The 18,190-nt window shown below is 39.3% G+C and overlaps 1 protein-coding gene across 1 annotated transcript in view; it reads right to left on the bottom strand.

The window, feature by feature from the left end:
- LOC109914904 (gephyrin-like) overlaps positions 1–18,190 on the bottom strand; it is a 161,883-nt gene that overhangs the window by 113,236 nt on the left and 30,457 nt on the right. The window contains exon 2 of the mRNA XM_048600442.1: positions 2,386–2,443. The gene's annotated coding sequence lies outside the window, so the exon portion shown is untranslated. The remainder of the gene's footprint in view (positions 1–2,385; positions 2,444–18,190) is intronic.

The following is an 18,190-nucleotide window of genomic DNA, read 5'->3' as shown; positions in this document are numbered from 1 at the left end:
TATGAAAGAAGGGTCTTAAAGATGGAAGGATGCAAAGATAGAGACGATAATTTTACTGGAATTGGGTCAGTAGCTCAAGACAGATTTAAAATAATTGACAAAAGAACTAGAAGCAACATGAGGAAAACTTTTACACAGCAAATCATTATGATTTGGAATCCACTCTCTCAAAGAGTAATGAATCAGATTTAATAGTAACTTTCAAAACAAGGTAAATATTTGAAAATGAAAAGTTTGCCTGCAAGTGGGACAAGGCTAAATAGCTCTTCAAAATGGTAGCAGGCGGGCAGAAAGGCTTCTTCCTGTGTGGTAAATTTCAAGGTGGCCTAATATCTTCAATAGCTAATGTTGCGGCTAATTTTGGGCCATTCAAATGTGCAATCAACTAGTTTCACGGCATCTTACAAAATCTGTGTAACACGTTCAACTTCTGATCAGCAGAAATCATGATAATTAACCAAACAACCCTGATTTCTGTTGTTAACCTTTTAAAGGTAGTTAATATTACTCTAAAATTAATCCTGATTTCGCACAGTATGAGCGGAGAATGAACTGGTTAACTGGAGATTAGATTTCAGACAACTCCAAATTCAGTTCATGATTAATCTTTCTTTTTGCAAGCATTCTTTGTGCTGCAACCCAGCAATCTGCGAGAATATAGCATGGAGTGCACACTCACTTCCAAGCCATTTCTACATGTGGTTGTTCCAAAATGTTAGTTACATTAAATGCTGCCGAGGAATAGGGGCAGGACTAGTTGAAAGACTTTTAATAGGTCACTCAACACAGTTCAAGTATCACTGAGGAGTAGTTGGAAGGTGACAGACAGTGACACTGGAAGTCAGTGACGATGTGAGTGAGAGAATAAGTGTGAGTGAATGAGAGAGACAGAATCAGATTGAGAATGAGAGACGTAGATTCTATAGTAGGCATAGCTCTACTGCTGGGAAGGCAACTGAACTACGCAAGTTCTGTGTCAGGGGTTTCGTGAGAATTCAAGAGAGACTGGATACCCCTGTGCTGTTAGCACTCAGGTAGAAGTTCCAAGAATTAGTAGACAGCTGAAAGTTGGTGTAAGGGCTTCATAACGGGTCTAGAAGCTGTGAGGAACCAGAAAAAGGCATGTGCCACATTAGTTCAGTGCAGCCAGGAGTAAGGGTTAAAAAGCCCACTTCCAGTATGTGCTTGATGTAATTGAACAAGACGAGAGCTGAAGGGAAAAAACCCAAGGTCAGTTCTAGTTTGGAGAAGCAAGCTTATGGTTTTAAAAAAAAGCTGGAGTAGTGCTTCTGAGTAAGCACTGGAGTGCAGCTTCTGGAGTCCGGGGAGCATAGATAATAAATGGAGAGTGATCAACTAAAATGGGAACAGTGTTAGCTCTTGAGAGGGACTTTCAAGGCTGGATCTGCAAAAGTGAAGAATTCTAATCACTTGCAAATTTTAATGAGATGCGATGATCTACTCCATCATTATTGTCTGGGAGGAATTACTGAAAAATCTGCAGGATCTGATCGATCACATTTGCTATTTTGATATGCATAAAGGTGTTTAATCACAGTTTATTGGCAATATTGCCACGTTAATTCTGTGTGCTAGAATATAGGGTGCACATTTATTGCAGATTGTGTTACTGCTATAATGTTGTGTAGCGAGGTTTATTCTCGTTTGTTCAAAAAAGTAGATTTTGTGGTTTTATTCCCTTAGTTGTTTCCCTAATCCACCACTCTCTCTACTTTAAAAAAAAGTTACTGGTCCTTTGCCACATTACAACATCAAGGATCATAACAATTTTCAATCTGAACCCAAAGTTAGCATAACCAAATTCAGTATACTGGCAAACAAAATCTCCATGACTTCACCAAAGAATTGGAGTTGCACTCTTCGCTGCCCTGAGGGAGCCAGTGATGAACCACAGCTGAAATGCTAGACAATCAGGAAAAAAAAGACCAAACAGGACAAAGCATATGCCACTTACCTTAAAGTCAGATATTACCCTTCACAATAAATCAACAATTGCTGCCAAAAACAGAAGTGTAGAATGACGATTGTCAAGCTGTCCATGGGGGTACAGAATTTCCATGTTATGAAACGGAGTATACGTCAATGAATAGCCAAAAGAAAGTCATCAATTTCATGGATCTAAATCTGTGAATCTTTTTAACAGCTAGTCAAGATCTTCAATGACAGAAAGGATCAGGAACCAGCTGTTATTTGGTATAGTTACTAAAAACAGGGTCATTGTACTAAAGTACTGTTTAATTTGAATGAAAATGACTAACATTGTGGACTTGACATGTTTTATACTCTTGAAGATCACCAAGGTGTAATCACAAAAACAGAAGGCAAGTTGAAGATCTTCAGAAACTAGTAAAAGTAGGCAATTACCTTGATTTCATCAACCTCATCAGGTACTATCTTGTATGCAGATACTGTTCCTCCCAATCTATAAAGGAGAGAAATGGAAATTTTAGTCCGGTTGCTTTTGCATTATTCACACTGTCTACAGGAATTAGCCACTCAAATAGTGTACTGACTGTGCCAAACCTCCAAGTATAGTAACGTGTTTCCAGGGTGCTGAACCACAATGAGTACAAATTTTATTTCAAATTATTGTCAAGTCATAGATGCTTAACCTTTCCTTGACATTCTCTTTGGAGAGGCCTGTCAGTTTGAATGGTTCCCCAAGGCCAGAAAGAACTGTGCCAATACGTTTGCGTCAACGTGTTGAAGCTTCAATGGATGAGATGAGATTAAACACTGAGGTTAACTGTAATGTTGACAGGCATTGAGAGAAGTTTACCAGGTTATACTTAGCTGAAGAATAGAATGGGATGTTTGTCAAAGATAACAGAGAAAACATTTTACAGGAGAGAAAAGTGAGATGTCATAATAGGTCAGCAAGAGAATAGCAAAAAGCAAAACACTGCTGAATGTTGTGGCATAACAAGACCAGTACAATGACTAAAGTAGATAAAATATACATTTTGAAATAAAGAGCAACACATAACTTGATTTGAAAGGGGCCTCACTGTTATAGTGAAACAGCATGAAACTAAACAATTGATTATAATTCTGAGATGAAGACATTGTTCTGGTGGAAATGGTTTCCCAAGTGACGAATAAGGATTGGATAGTCAAATCATTTGTTGTGTTAGTACAGAGGCATTTCTTTTCTTTACCCAGTTATAAATAACTACTGATCAAGATAATTAACTGCATATAACAAATTACATTAATACAGCACATTTTGTTTAGTAAAGTGCCCCAACACAAACAGTTACATTATTTTTGATGTTGACTGACAGTGGCCCAAAGAAGAAATAAAGAAAGATGACCAAAAGCTTGATCAAAAAGGTACACTTTAAGGAGTATCTCAAAGGAACAAAGTGTTGGAGAAATGCAGATGTTTAAGTTCAGTTCTTGACAGTGGTAAACATGGCTCTCTATCGTGAAATAATTAAAGCAGGAACGCACAAGGGATTAGAATTAGTAGAGTGCAGATACCTTGTGTGATTATGAATCTGTGGGAAGATCACAGAAATGGGGTGTGTGTGTGGGGGCGGAAAGAAGGTGAAAGGCCATGGAGAGGTTTGAAAACATGGAGGAAGATTTTAAAATTGAGGCATTGTTAGACGGACAGCCAATGAAGCTCAGCGTGCAAGGAGGTGATGAGCAACATTACATTTAATTTTATCTGAAGTATGTAGGCAATTTTTAAAAAATCTGTGCCACCTTGAATATATCTGGTGGCTGCTTGTGCAGGGCTGATCTGTGCACTGTGTAAGCAGATTGGTTAAAGGGAAAATTGTTGATGGCAGAATGAGATTTCAAGTGTTGTGATATGAGCAAAAGTGTTTTGGACATGTACAAGTTTACGTAGGGTGGAAGATGTGAGTCCACTCGGAGACCAGTGGGCTAGTCAAGCCTAGATATAATAAATACATGGGGAAGGGTTTTAGTTATTGAGCTGAAGCAGGATGACAGCTGAGCCATGTTACGGAGGCTGAAGTAGGCAGTCTTGGTGCAGAAACTCAACTTGGGGTCAAACATAACCTGCGCACAGTCTTGCTGACTTCCAGAGATGGAAACAAGCAACAAGAAATTCAGTTTATGGTGGCATCCAAAAGCAACTATTTCAGCCTCCCCAATTTTGAATTATCACCACTTTATTTAACTATACACATAAATTAGTGTGATTCTGTTAAGACTATCCTTTGTCAAGGTCAAAGCAGCAGTTACTATCAGCAAAGTACACCAAAACCAGAGCAACATGCTATGCTGAAATTGTACATATACCAGGGAGCGTTCTTAGTTCTGTAACTGAAGTGAAAGCTTCAGATAACAGTTATGAACTGCTCATGCATTGCTCTACTGGTTTATACTGCCATAACGATCAATTTCAATTAGATTACTCTGTTGTGATTATTTCCAGGTAATCTTAACAAATTGTGCGCTGTCAAAGACCATTTAGATAAGTACCGTTTTACCTTAGGTGTGTAACATATTAAAACAATGAGGTGCTTTACAACTGTTCTTATCAAGATGAATTTACCATTGTACTCTTTTTGAAAGCATTGATCAATAATGCTCAAGCTCAACATTAATTGTTTCCTGTCAAACCTGATGTGACCCTCATACACTGTGATATATAAAATTTGACAAAAATTATGTGTTTATCCAATTTTTATGATATTTCAAAAGGAATCTAACTATTGCCATTCTATCGCAAACAAAAGTGTTTCCTGCATTTGGCAAGCTATAATGAGACGAACAGCAAGGTGAATAACCAATGACCCAAAATAAAAAGGATGGGACAATCAGGGCCAAGTGTTTTAAAAAGAGTGCCATAATGGACAGCCTGACAATTTTCCACTCTGTCAGTGTTGTAGGTCAACTTAAAGAGCTTGGCTTGAAGTATGATCATCTAGACATTTTGACAGCAAGATAGCAGCAGAGTAGGACGCTCCTGCTAGAGCTCCTCTGCTCTGCCTATTCTTTTTCTTTCATTTTCTTTTCTCTTTCCTCTCTTTTTTCCTTCTCTCCCCTTAGCCCCTGGAGCAGCCGCAGGTGCAGGCAGCAAGTCCTAGAGCAACAAGCCCCAGAACAACGCTTGGGCTGTGAGCCCTGGACAGCACAAGCAGCAAGCCCTGGTACAGACATTGTAAAAGCTTTTCACTGTACTCCTACAACAGAGTACACATGACAGTACAGGATATTCAATATTCAATTCAATATTATGTGGACTGAGTCAAATTGAATGAAGATTGGCACATACTGGGGCCTCAGGAGGAGGCAGAGGTGGATCAACTCCCCAGCACTTGTGGTTCCAAATGTTTCAAACTTGTCTTTTACCTGGCTGTGCCGGTCTGAGTCATTGATCAGTATGTTCATTGAATATCCAAGTTCCAACAACTGTTCACTTTTCATGGTTGGATGTGAAAGGACAGTTTTGAAATAATCTTTTAGTTGTGACCTCGCAGAGATGTGTGGCTGGCATACTGCTTCGACAGTTTAGCACACTCTTAATCCTGTTTCACCAGTTTGGCATCTAATTTTCAGGCACAAATGGGCATTCTGCTGACACACTCTTCGACATATCTCATCGATTTGGGGATAGTTATTTGTTTGATGGTCGAGTGTGACATGTGTTATTCTATGAGATTTTGGATTGTAGCTGAATGCAGTTCTGCTGCTGTTGATGGATATCCAGGTTTTCGGTGCTGGATCTATTCTGAATCTCTCACCCAGAACACAATAGGATGGGCGGTTTGTCAATATGAAAATGGAACACGCTCATGGATAAAAGCATTTGCAACAGGAAGATTGGTGAGGTCATGGTCTGAAGTGTTTCCCCTCATGTTGCTTCTCTCACGTCTACGGCAAGCCTAACATAGCCAAATGTCTCTTCAGGACTCAGCAAACTCGGTCATTAATGGTGGTATCAAACCAATCATTCTGTGCTTTTGCTATGCTCAGTACTTCATTAAGTGTTCGGAGTGTTGCTGATTCATTACTTGAGGGAAGTAGAAGGGAGATAATTAGCGCCAAATTTATTTGCCTATAGACCTGATGACATGAAACTATGTCCAGTATGGAGTTGATACTGAGGATCACAAGGCCCAATCCTTCCTGACTGCATACCACTCTATTCGCTGGTGTGACAGTGATGGAAGAGCCTGGGATGTTAGCGTTGATAAGAATGATTCTGTCAGTATGAATGACTGCCTTCTCACAAATTTGGTACAAGCTCTTTGCTTTTAATGAGGATGACATGGCAGGGTAAAACGGGTGGGGTGTGCCTTTGTCATGTCCGATTTTGATGCTTTGCACAATGCTGGCCAGCCCATCTGGCTTGACTCATATACTTCTCTGTAGTGGCTTGACCCAAGCAAATAGCTTGCTTGGTCATTTCTAAGGGCAATTCAGGGTCAACACATTTCAGGAGTCACACTTTGGCCAGACTAGTTAAGAACAGAACATCCTACTTTGTCCTCATCAAACAATCTGTCGCTAATTGTGTCTTCCTTCCTTAAAGAAATGAGTAGACTATTTGAGTATTTTTTAAAACAAAATCCAATAGCTTCATGCTTTACAGTCACTACTTTTTTTTTTATCATTGCTGATAATGGTTTTTCATTTCATCAACTGATTCAAATTCATGGTGGGATTCAAACTCATAGCCCCAGTTAGAAATCCAAGCCTCTGGATCACGAGACCAGTAACATAAACACTAGACTACTGCACACCCCGCATTTTCACATTATTTGTTTCTGCCAACACCTGCTTGTTTGCTGCTGAAAATTAATTCACGCTGACATAGTTTTTCAAATTATCTCTTGGATGACTTTCCATTCTCCACTTGGTAAAGTGTTAATGCAGGTATCCTTCTCACAATGCACTGGTGCATCAGAAATAAGCACACACTCAATTAACTATTGAAGCATTCAGTTTGTCTATATGCTTTCCTACCAAACAGGACTTTGGGCTTATGGTAAATGAAATAAAGCTATCAAGAGCAGTATGGTTGCAAAATTGCTTCTGCATGGGAATGGGGACACTTCAATAGTAAAAGCACATTCTGCAACTAAACAGTACAGATACTCCTATGCATGGACTGGTCCCAACAGTGGCATCAACGCTGAAGTTTAAATTGAGGAAATGTTTGTCTGTTGTCAATGCAAATTAATCTCAAGTTCTAATGTTACTCCACAATAATAAAAATGACACATATGTACGATTTTGTTCGAGATATATAGTAGGATTTGCAAGGCAGTACTGACTACCTGCATGATTAGAAGAAGTCCAGAATACTAGTTGTTCACAGTGAATAACAAAATAGACGTCACAATTCTTTTCTCCTGCCTCTGAATCTGATGCCAAGGATATCAGCCAATGGACATTATCTAACTTTTTAAAAATAATGTCACAGGATGTGTGCACTGCTAGTAAAACTAGCATTTACTGAGAACTCATAACTGTCCTTGAGAAGGCAGTGGAGTACTGCCCCCCCGGAACTGTTGCAGTTTGCATACATCCACAGTGCTATTATGTTGCAAATGTAGCAGCACACAGGGTGAGAGAGTCTTCAGTTGCAAAACAGAGGTAACAAGGGAACAGTCCTTCTACTGTGGATGTCATAGCCCACTAATTCTCAAACCCAGGCTACTGCACATAAAAGTGTTCATTCCCAACTCCAGTGGAGGTGGAACTGGCTATTTAAACCCTGTTCTTGCATATTACACTCCAGGGAGAAAAAAAACACAAAATGCAGGGCTTGGTTTGCTGTTGAGCAGGGGTTGTCAGCTTCTTGGTTCATCGTCACAGAGATTACAGCCCATTTTGTTTGAAGTTTCTTTGATATCTTTACGTGTTACATCTCACCGGTGCCACACAGTAGTTTTTGCACTATTATGCCTCAGTAGCAGTCATCTTTGTAAAAAAACATACTTTGAAATAAACTCAAAAATATCCACAGCACTTTGGAATTCTGACTTGTGACTGGTCATGACAACAGTTTTACATACAGGCTATTTGCACTGTCTGTAATGCATTAAAATATACAATTAAGTGTTTTTGAAAAATAGGTTCTCACTTTATCACTGCATGAATATTGAAGGCAATTGACCTGTTTAATAATATTCTGAGAGCTATTGCTGAAGCAGAATTTGTGAAGACAACGTGAAATGCTGTCATATATTTCGACAATAAAACAGCATCACATGCAGTACATGTACAAGATTTTCTTGCTACGCTTTTTATTAAGCGCTTTTAGCTAATTAAACGGAGAAATTAAGAGAATATCACTGAACATTGTGTCATTGAGTAAAAAGACTTCCAAAATGCTCACATAAAAGTGTGAAGCACAGGATTATCAACTCAAGTCTGTGCAAGTCTTTCCTTCTGCTCATGCATTTATTTCTGACATGCCTGGTGTGTGTCTGCTTACTCTATATGGAAGCCAAGATCTTTTTGGCACTAAGTTAATCATGCAGTACAGTACAATAGTTAGCATGAAAGTCAACATCAATTCCGTAATGCAGAAACGCACTCCAACACAGCTTTACATCCAAGTTGTCTAGTAACTACAAAAAACTAAAGACTCATAACTACATTTACTCCACGTACAGTGGATTTCAAGAATTACATTTCTGAGGGAAAACATGCATTGAAAAGGGGCAGCAAGCCCTTTTCAGGGTGTATGCTAGGAAACTACTTCTCTTTTGAAAAGAGCTTCCTCAAAAATTAGCTTATTTGGAGCAACTTAGGGAGAATATCGAGATATGATTGCTTGCCAACCTCTGAGGTAAGGACTACTTGTTTATTACACTCTTTTAAAGTTGGCTTACTTGCAGCTTGAGGACAAAGTTTGAGTTTCTTGTATCAGCTTACATCATGCTGACGAGAATGTCAGAGCCATTAAAGGAAAAATGTGATCGGTGCATTTGAAATATTCCCACGAGGATAACCATCCCTTTTGCTTGACATTTCTACCATCAGAGCACGTAGGTTTCAAGGCCTAATTAATGGCAAAATGTGCAAGAAAGATCAGGGTGAACTGATAGCACAATTCTTCCCATACCATTGGTTAAAATCTAAACTGTGGAACTGTAATGCTTTCATACAACAGCACGCACGTACAGAACGACAGCACTGCCATCATTATTAACAAATCAGCCAAAGACAGCAAATTGTCATTTGCTCTAACAAGTGAGCAACCAGACAAGAGTTAAGAACACTCGTCAGTCATTGACAAGCTTTGATGAACAATACGCCAAGTGCTCAGGAGCCTGAAAACTAAGAAATGAGAAACATGAGACACAAAATCTTTTATAAAGAGTAGACTCATGCAAAGATAAACAGGGAGCTATCATTCATACCACAGTGAAGTAAATAGGTGGTCTCGACGATCGTTAGTGAAGTAGGTAATATTAACTGAAAGAACCACCAATGCTGTAAATCAGAAACAAAAATAGAAATTGCTGGAAAAGCTCAACAGGTCTGGTGATATCTGTGGAGAGAATTCAGAGTTAATGTTTTGGGTCAAGTGATCCTTCCTCAGTACTCGTGGTGCAGCCCTGAGCAACATGACATGATGCTGTTGGAGAGAGAGATTGAGAGTGCGCATGACAATACATGGTCTGTAGAACATTGAACATTGCAGACATACCTATGATGCTGGGTGGATTCAAAGCGTGAAAGATGAAACTTGGGTTGGAATCCACATGGGGTGAGTCTGAGCGAAAGGCATTCACTGAGGAATGTGTTGTGGCTGTGGAAACAAGTTTTAGCAAATACCTGCACAAACACCAGGAGCGACAGTGGAATTAATGACGGTGGACAAGAAGAAAGATTGGAATGGAAATCCTGTCAGAAAGAGGAGCAAAACTTTCTCAAGGTGGGCATGCCTAGAAGAGATGTGGCAGTGAGTTAAATACTAAATAAAAACTGAAAGAACTGCGGATGTTGTAACTCAGAAGCAAAAGCAGAAATTGTTGGAAAAGCTCAGCAGGTCTGGCAGCATTTGTGGAGGAAGATTAGAGTTAATGCTTCAGGCTGAGTGAATTGGACTGAGGAAATTCTGACTCCAGTTCTGAGGAAGGGTCACTGAACATGAAACATTTACTCTGCTTTCTCTCCACAAATGCTGCCAGACCTGCTGAGCTTTTCCAGTAATTTCTGGTTTTGTAGGTGATATTAACCTTGGAAATGGTATAATGAGAACATGTTTTACTGAAAGGCCTGCAGCAGTACTGTCTTCAGGAAGAGCAAATGTTTGTGCCAAGGTCATCATTTCTGGTTTTGGAGGTTGAGTGCACGTAGTTCCCAGGCTTGTCCTGCACTACAGCAGCAATGTAGGTTCATTCCTAGTGGCTTGTGCAACTTTCTGCAGCCACCAGAGAAATCCTTCCCTCTGACTTTAACAGCAAATAAGCATGAATAAATCAGTATATAAAAACTTGCTATGAGTTTATAGGAGCTACGGAACTGTCGCATCAGAATTAGCAGGTTTGTTTCTACAGCACGAAGTGCAGCTTGCATTGCTGAACCAATTCCCAAAGCACTTCTGGAATATATGAAAATACACGAATTGAAGTGACATAACATGTTACAGGTAAAAAGTGTTAAGAAATAGAAGCTTTCATAAATGATGCTTTTTTCCTTCTTTCTCAATAACAGTCCCTGGAAATGTAAGGGCCCCTTGGTTGACATTCCTAAGCTGGTATGACACATTGTGTGTGCTTATATCTACATAAGTGTCAAGTAAGGACTAGAAAATGACCCTCAGCATGATGCAAACTAAAAATCTGATCTCGACCATCCTGACACCTTGGGGATTTGCTCAAGATTCACTGGCTATGAGCATTTAACATGTGCTTGATAATAGGGTGAACCCCCAGCTCCTAGAAAGCAAAATGTTCTTGTCAGGTAGCTCTTTCTTTCAAATGGAGGATGGACTGGGAAAGATGGACTAAGATTGAGGGAAGAGTTCCCTTGCACTTCTAGAGAGCAGCATGCTGTCATCACAAGGCAATGTGATCAACACACTGTATGCTCACTGCCCTCTGGTATCACTGAACCCCAACTGTTATGGGCTGTGTACTTTTCCTGTCCAGTTAGATAATGTAGCATGTCTTGCTTATTCATAAATAATCTTAAAATTGCTCATGAATAGCTGACTGCCTATTTTAGATATCTGTTGTTACCGAACACAAACTCTTACAGAAATTAAGGATGAATCATGGACAAATTTTTTAAAAAATTACAAATTTAATAAAAGTTTCATCAAAATTTTTCACTGCCTTTATTTGTATGAGGTACTCTGAAATAATAAAATGGATGGACCACCAGACATTGATTTAGGTATTGGCAAATGACAAAGGTACACCCAGCCTAATGGTTTCTCAAAGTCCTTCTCACTGTATTTTGAGAATTTTGCACCAAACATGGGAGAGCGATCCATGGAACTAGTCACGCAATTCATGCAATAACACTGTTATACTCACTCAATTATACCTCACACCCACTGTGCCAGACGTTTCCATCACCATTCCTGGGCACATCTTTTCCCACCAGTAGGACAGGATTGCAATTGATGATAGCATATAGTAAACAGTCATGACAGAGTGTTCTTGGGAATCTTCGACATGAACCAAGACTTCAAGAAGTTCCACGGCATCAGGTCAAACTTGGGTAGGGAAACCTTCTGTTGATTATCATTTTCTCGCCCCCTCTCAGCAGATGAATCAGTATCCCTCCATGTTGATGTGTCAGAGGGAATTAAGCTTTCAGTGTTAAATAGCCATTTTTATGTTCACAGTAAAGTTAAAACAGCGGACTTCGCCAGAGAAACCTTGGGCACAATAAAGGCTGAGAACATCAGGAACCTTCCAGAAAGGCCTAAAAATGATTAATTCAATAGGAGTCATAGGGGTCAAGGTGAGTAAACAGATAAGAGTTGAATGAAACAGTATCAGGCGAGGATAAGCTAACGTGATCCCCATCTGGGTGTACAAGGATAAGTATTCAGCAAGAGGGAGACATCTGTTTATTGTGTATAATGACAAGATTGGACTTTGAAGATGTTATTGAAGATGTTTAAGTTGACCAATTTCTTGCATTTAGTCATATTTTCATTCTATTTGCTCTAGAATGCACTCTTTTCCTATGTGCACTTGAATAAATGATTGTTAACCTGTGCTCAAGACTCCTGCGGTTAATTGTTAGAAGTAACCACAACACATATCACTTGGAAGATGTAGTCAGGGTGTAAAGGGCATCGACTGTGGTTGGGGACTACAGTGCCCATCACAAACAGTGACTCAGTAGCACTACTACTGATCAAGCTGACTGTGTCATGAAAGTCAGAGAATCATGCAACAGTACAGCACAGAAGATGGATATTTATCATTTGATATCTGTGCCGGTTCACATTGAGTCTCACTCCATCCTTTCTGCATATCCTTGTCAATCTCTTCCCTTTAGCTTATTACCCAACCCCCTTTTAAATACCACAACTGAATCCAGGTCCATTTCATTTTCAGACAGCACATTGCAGATTATAAATGCTCGCTGCATAAAAGGATTTTACCTCATGACACCTTTGGTTCTATGCCATGCTTTTAATCAGGGTGCTTTCATCTGGACCTTTCCAAAATTGGAAACAGTTTCTTCACCATCTTTTGTACAGACCCCTTGTAATGTGAAGACCTGTATGAAATCTCCTTTCAATCTTCTTTTCTCTAATGTGAATCTCAGCTTGTCCAAACTATTTACAACCTAAACAAAAAGCCTCACCTTTGGAAACATTCTAGCATATCTTTCCTGCACCCTATTTATGCCCATAATGCCCTTGCTGTTATACTCTTCACTTCTATTTTTAAAGCCCAGGATCGCCTTCACATATTTTTAAAATCACTTTCTTAATGTGTCCTGCCACTTTCAATAATCTGTGCATCTATACTCAGGAATATCTCTGGTCTTGCAGCTATCAGCTTTCAGCTCGAATTATATCCCTCAATGTATGTTACCTTTCCTCATTCTTTCCACCAAAATGCATTGCTTTACAATCCTTTGTATAACATTTAAACTGTCACTTATCTGCCCATTCCATTTGCTTGTACATGTCCTTTGAGATCTACCAATAGCCTTTTCAAAGTTCAGTAATATTTCCAAATTCTGTGTCATTTGCAAATTTTGAAATTGTGCTATGCAGACTTAAGTCTAGTTCAGTGAAATTGTTTAAGGAAAGCAGTGATGATAATACGACAGGGAACTTGTTACAAAAATAAAATTCTTTAGATTGTTATGTCTTGGAGTCTCTTTAATTTAGGGAAAATTGAGGAATGAAAGAGTCTTGCCAACTGTTCTGAATTCTGTCCATAAGCAGGTTCAGGGCGTTTGGTCGTTAACAGTTACAGGGAACTGAGATGATATGACTAGGAAGAACGCATGAGATTTTCTTACCTGTAGGCAAATGGCCAAAGCAAAGAACTACAGATGCTGTAAATCAGAGACAAAAATAGAAATTGCTGGAAAAGTTCAGCAGGTCTGGCAGCATCTATGAAGAAAAAACAGAGTAATGTTTCGGGTCGAGTGAGCCTTCCTCTGAACAGGAAGGTTCTGAGGAAGGGTCACTCAACCTGAAATGTTAACATCTGTGCAATGTGGAGATGAAGTCTGTCTTCATACTGCTGATATCATCCATTTAGTTGTATATTAAGTCAATGGTGCTAAATTGGGCAGATTTAGAACAGAACTAGCAGTTCAAACTGGGAATTCATGAGGCATTGTGAAGCATTAGCAGCAGCAGAATGATAATTTCACCACAATCTGGCATATCCCTCATTCAATAATTACCATCAGGCCGAGGGTTCAACATTTGTTTGAGGAAGAGTGTAGGACAGCAGGCCAGGAGCAGCACCTGACATTCCAAAAGAAAAGACACAAATGGAGTGAAACTACATCATAGGACTCCATGCATATTAAATAGCAGAGGCAGAGTGCAACAGACCAAGCTAAACGAACCCAAAACCAAATGATCAGATCAAAGCTTGCTAGTCCTATCATATCCAGTCATGAATGACTACTGTTGGATACTTAAGCAATTAACTGCAAGGGCAAGTTCCACAAATATCCACACAATCCTTAGTGATGCAAAGGCTGAGAGTGTCAACATGAAGGACAAGACTGAAACTTCTGCAATCATATTCAGTGAGAATAGTGGACGACTGTCTCTGCCTTCTTCTTACATCCCCACCACCAGAGATACCAATTTTCAAACCATTCTCACGTGATGTCAAGAATGGGTGAGCGCACTGGGTACAGAAAAAATTCTAAACATGGACAAAAAAGCTGATCTCTAGAAGTAAGATGACAGTGACCGGTCTTGACATCAAGACAACATTTGACCAAGTTAGATATCATAAAGCTTTAGCAAAACTTAATGGGAACCAGGGAGAAAAGGTGCAAAGGAAGATGGTCATAATTGTTGGCGTCCAATCACTTTACTTCTAGGACATCGCTTCAGGAGGTTCCTCATGGCAGTGTTCTAAACCTAGCCAACTTCAGCTGTTTTACCACTGACCTTGCATCTATCATAAGGTCATAAATTCTCAGGTTTTTTCCAAATATCCTGCACCATTCATGAATCCATAGATAACAAGCACTCCATGCCCATAGGCAGCAAGACCTGAGCTACAGTGAAACTTAAATGAATAAGTGCCAAGTAACATTTACAGCATACAAGTCCTATCTGCAAAAAGCAACAACCCAATCACCTCCCCATGACATTTAACAGCATTAACATTGATGAATTTGCAATCATTAACACACGGTGGTTGGGGGTGGGGGAGTGGGACAGGGGCAGGTGGACTTAGTTGAGGTTTAACGTTGTCCAAGCACTTAACTGAATCAGCCACATGAATACTGGGCCACGAGAACAAGTTGGAGATTGGGAATTCTATAGCAAGTTACTCACCTCCTGACTGTCCAAAACCTCACTCTTATCTCCAAGAAACAACCAAGGAAGTCATTGGCCTGGATGAGTACAGCTCAACATCACTCAAGTAGGTCGACAGCATTCAAAACAAAGTACAATTAGGTTTATCAAATAACTTCATCAAATACTTTAAGCCCTTATCTCCTTTGGAAGTGGTGCAGTAGCAGCAGTCTGTACTGTGTACAAGATGCATTGCAGCAACTCAGCAAAGCTCCTTCCACAATATCTTCCAAATCCATGATCAACAACAGCTGCAGATAAATGAGTACACCACCACCTAAAACTTCCCCTTTTCCCACCATCCTGACTTGGAAGTATGTCACTGCTCACTCATTGTCACCTGGGCAAAGACCTGAAACTCCCTCTTTATCAGAACTGAGGGAGTACCTACACCACATGGATTATACTGATTCAAGGAGGCAGTTCATGACCAGCTTCTCACAGGCAATTAAAGATGGTCAACAAATGCTACTCTTGTCAGTTACTCTAACATCATGTAAATTGCACGTGAAGAAAATTCACATAAATCTAACCACCACAGGGATGCTGATAATTGAGACTGAACACCTTCTTGAATTCTCAAGCACTGAAGCCACGTGAAGTGGCCTATCTAAAACCAATACTGATCAGCTCATCACATCAGCACTGACTGGGACTTGTACCTGGCATCACCGTGGTCAATGTGATTTAGGTAACAACAGGTTAAAACTGTCAAATTATCAGAGAAGCTTGGTCAACTGGGTAAGATTGCAGAAAAATATCACAATATCCTTAGAATACTTAACTGAATACAAAATAGTGTATGAGATTCAAAATAAATTTTAACTCTCAAAGGATCACACACTTTCAGAAAAGTCAGCCAGCATTCAGCTACTTTGCAATCAATGGAGGCCCTTTTGATACAGTGCTTTCTCATTTAAGTGATGATGAGCAACATTTGTAGTAGGCGAATGGCAGGGACAAAACATTGTGCACTCTTCATATTTCTAGTGATATTTTCTCATCATACTGCATGCTGAATACCATACATACTCTGACAGTAATCGATCTTATGTACACGTCAACTCTGACTTTCAGCAAAAGTCCTTAATTTTTCACATTATTCATGCTAGCTTTGACAGCAGGGTTACGGGAACAATCTAGTGAGTCTTTTACAGAATTTCTCTTACCTCCTTTCATTCGTCAGAAATAGAAAGCTAGGACAGCACTCCCTGCTGAATTCAGAACCATGGCCAGCAACTGCAGAGACAATGTCATTTCTGGTAACTCCCAAGAAATGGGAGTTAACTCCAAAATATTTCTCACTGATAAGTCGACCCTGACTTTTACCTAAATATTTGCTCTCAAAAACTTTACAAGAGGATATTAAGTAAGTCCTTTGTATCAATTGAATAAACTAGTTTTAGCTGCAGTGTGAGTGTCAGGTTAGCGTAACATGGACATGCTAACTCGAAATGTTTATATTTCTGAAAATTTATAATCAGTGGTTATCTGCATACTAATCATTGCTGCCTAGACAGCTGTTTTACAGCTGAGGACTTAGGACCTGTTTTGACCAATAAATCTCCCTTCTGTCATAAAGTAAACACAAGAAAATGGGCCAAACCAAATCACATTCAGCTGTAGATAAGTTGATTGGAATTAAAAAATCATAGAGCACATGCCAAAAATTAGTGCTGGTAAAATAAACGAAACACTTACATAAACAAATAACATGTAATTTTAGAAAATTTCTTTTGCAAATTCACTCACACACACTGTACATAACAGTATTATGAGTTATTAACTTACTTAAATAAAATGATTGGAAATATTACAACTTCTAGAAATTATGAAATATTATAATCACCCTGACTGAGGGAATTTAAGAAAAACAGTATTAAACTGTAAAAATCCCTAAAATTATTTTGAGAATGAATGATCAGAAATAATGGGCATCTTTTAAGGCTATTCTTAGACCAAATATATTCACGTTTATCCTCTTTTCTCTCATTCTAGCATTTCAAACCATTATGCATGATCAATTTTACCAAAAAATCATTTACTTAATTTATCGTTTGAGCCCCATTTTAATTAGGTTTTCAGTGGGCACGAGGTTTCAGAAATGAGGTTTAGAATTGTTTAACTCTTGACATCGTTTAAACCCCGCTGGCTTGCAGTTTTATACCCTGCAAGAGTCCTCCATCCACCCCACCACACAACTTTGAGCGGAAAGCACACGCAAGGGGAGATGGTGAGATGTGCAGGCAAGGGAGGCCTTAAACTTTCTTTATGAGGCCCAAAACTGGGCCTAATGTCTTTTGAAATCTATTCCTTTTGTTGGGAACATTGCAGTCAATTTGTTAATCAGATCCAAGTTAAAACTGCAGTCCGATCACAATACCATCATTAAGACCAGACCTGCAAACCTTCTTTGAGCAGGTCTCTTGCCATCTGTTTAAGAGAAGACATTAAAATATGAAGTGTGGAGATCATAGCGATTGTCCAGAGGGTAAGCAATCTGGCTCATTTAACCGTTCACCTTCTTGCTTTTCTGCTGGACATGTGAGTAAATATCATCACTGAGGGGTGAAACACTGTCTGTACTGCTATGTCAGGATTAACCTCAGGATAAGGCCTCGGTAGAAACCAATGTATTTTCCTAACAAATCTGCTCAGAGATGTTAGTATACACATCTGGAGCAGGTGGGAGTTGAACCCAGGCCTCCTGGGTCAGAGGTAGGGACACTACGCTACATGAGGCTTTACAATAACGATATAGGAACAAGGATTCAATTCATAGCACCTGATGACAAATTGTCTTTTAACAGCTTAAAGCCATGATTTCCTCATTGGAAATATACAAAGTTATTTTGGAATAAATTCTGAGATACCAGCAAATATTTTTGGTGACTGGGAACGACATTAATCATGAAATGCTTTACTGCATTCAAAGGTACTGTATAAAGTGAAGGATTTTGAAGTGGCTGCACTCATTAGTGACCTTGAAGCAGGCAGTTTACAAAGATCTGATGATCTCTGAGCACAGATTTAATCTTTCCCAATGTTATTTCATTCTATGCAAGTTGTAAGGAATCTATGATGTCCCGTAACAGTGATGTCATCAAGCAGGTTAAGTAATCAATCCTGCTGAAGACTTCTCACAGAGAGCAAAGCAGTAAGTCAAAAACATTGATTATCCTTCATTGAAAA

This window comes from Rhincodon typus, chromosome 8 (assembly GCF_021869965.1).
Source record: "Rhincodon typus isolate 14 chromosome 8, sRhiTyp1.1, whole genome shotgun sequence".
NCBI classification, from domain to species: Eukaryota; Metazoa; Chordata; class Chondrichthyes; order Orectolobiformes; family Rhincodontidae; genus Rhincodon; species Rhincodon typus.
Note: the sequence above shows the minus strand (reverse complement) of the source record. Positions and strands in the feature narration are given on the sequence as shown.